We start from the raw sequence: 1,729 nt of genomic DNA on the forward strand, positions 1-1,729 counted from the left end.
GGTAGCCCAGGCTGGTCTTAAACTCACAATGATCCTCATGCCTCAGCCTCCCGAGTCCCAGAATTACATGCATGTGCCACCATGCCCAGCACCTAGGTGAATTTTTAAAAAAAAATTATTAGCACAGGTTTGCAGTACATAATGATTACATTCATCTCGAGGAGCTGGTATATGTCTAACAATCTTCCTGCCTCAGTGTCCCGAGTGCTGGGATTACAGGCGTATGCCACCATGCCCGGCCTAGCTTTTTCACTTTAAAAAGCAAATTAAAACTTAAATAAACTGTTAGTTCAGGGTTAGTATAATTCCTCTTGAAGTGTCCATAGTGCCAGGTGTCATGGCGCATCCCTGTAATCCCTGCACAGAGGCGGCTGAGGCAGGAGGATTGTCTCAAGTTCAAGGCCAGTCTGGGCTACATAGTGAGACCCTGCCAATAAATAAAAAAATACATACATACATAATAGAAAGTGTGCACAAAATGCTCCAGAGCTAGGTAAATTCCTGTAACCCCAGCACTGAGAAAAAAGGGCAAGTGCCTGGCTAGCCTGGGCTACACAGGGAGATCCTGCCTACAGAAACGGACGTCCACAAAAAGTGTGAGAAATGGGGGAAGGCACAGGAATAAAATCTGAAATTTAGTGCAAATGTGGCTTGTAGTTAGCCGTTGGTCCCTCAGGAAATCTTTTTTTTTTTTTAAGTTTTTTTCCGGTACTCAGAATCCAACTCACGACCTTGCGCTTGCCAGGCAGGCTCTGTGCCGCTGAGCTAAATCCCCAGCCCCCTCAGGAAATCTCTTAAATGTCTTCACTTACTGGGCGTGGGGCACGTTGAAGATTTTAAAGAGCCTTTGAATTGTAAAACGCGGTGATGGAAAACACTGGTACAGACAGAGCTGGGTTTGGAATCAGCAGGCTGCGATTTGAGCACGGTGCTGCCACACACCAGCTGGGGGAATATGGAGAAGTCATTTATTCGCTCTAAACCTTGCAGTTTACCTCACAAAACTGAGAAGGATTAAAGGGATTAGTGCGTGTCCAAGTGCCTTAGAAACCTAAAGAACTATCCGAATGACAGATCCGCATTTTTTTCTTTTTAAGGACTTCTTATAATGTCTACTCTTTCTCCTTTTGAGCTAATTAACGCGTCAGAAGACGCAACCTAAAAGTGAGTCAGACCTCATCAAGTTTTTTTTTTTTTTTAATTTTTTTGTTTTGTATTTTTGAGATAGGGTCTCGTTATGCAGTTCAGGCTGGCCTTGAGCTCCCTTTGTAGCCCAGGCTGGTCTGGAACTCGAAAGGATCCTCCTGCCTCAGCCTCCCAAGTGCTCGGATTACAGGCGTGCGCCATCACCTCCGGCTCTATCTATCTACCTACCTACCTACCTACCTATCTATTTATTTATTTTAGATAGGGTCTCGCTATGCAGTTCAGGCTGGCCTTGAGCTCACATTGTAGCCCAGGTGGGCTCGAACTCGCAAGGATCCTCCTGCCTCAGCCTCCCGAGTGCTGGGATTACAGGCGTGCGCCACCACGCCAGCCTCAATTTATATTTTAAAAGCTGGAAACGAGGGAGGAAAAAGTCCGGGAAATACCAGGGCAGTAACTGGACCGGACTTTATCGAACTTACGGCTTCACTCCGCAAGCCCCGTGCGCCGGTACTCAGCGCCCCTGGCTGCGTCGCCGCCCGGCGCTCGCGGGCGCAGGCGGGTGCTCCGCGAGGCGGCGCGG

Source organism: Chinchilla lanigera, unplaced genomic scaffold (assembly GCF_000276665.1).
Source record: "Chinchilla lanigera isolate Chin_1 unplaced genomic scaffold, ChiLan1.0 scaffold00049, whole genome shotgun sequence".
In the NCBI taxonomy this organism is placed as follows: domain Eukaryota; kingdom Metazoa; phylum Chordata; class Mammalia; order Rodentia; family Chinchillidae; genus Chinchilla; species Chinchilla lanigera.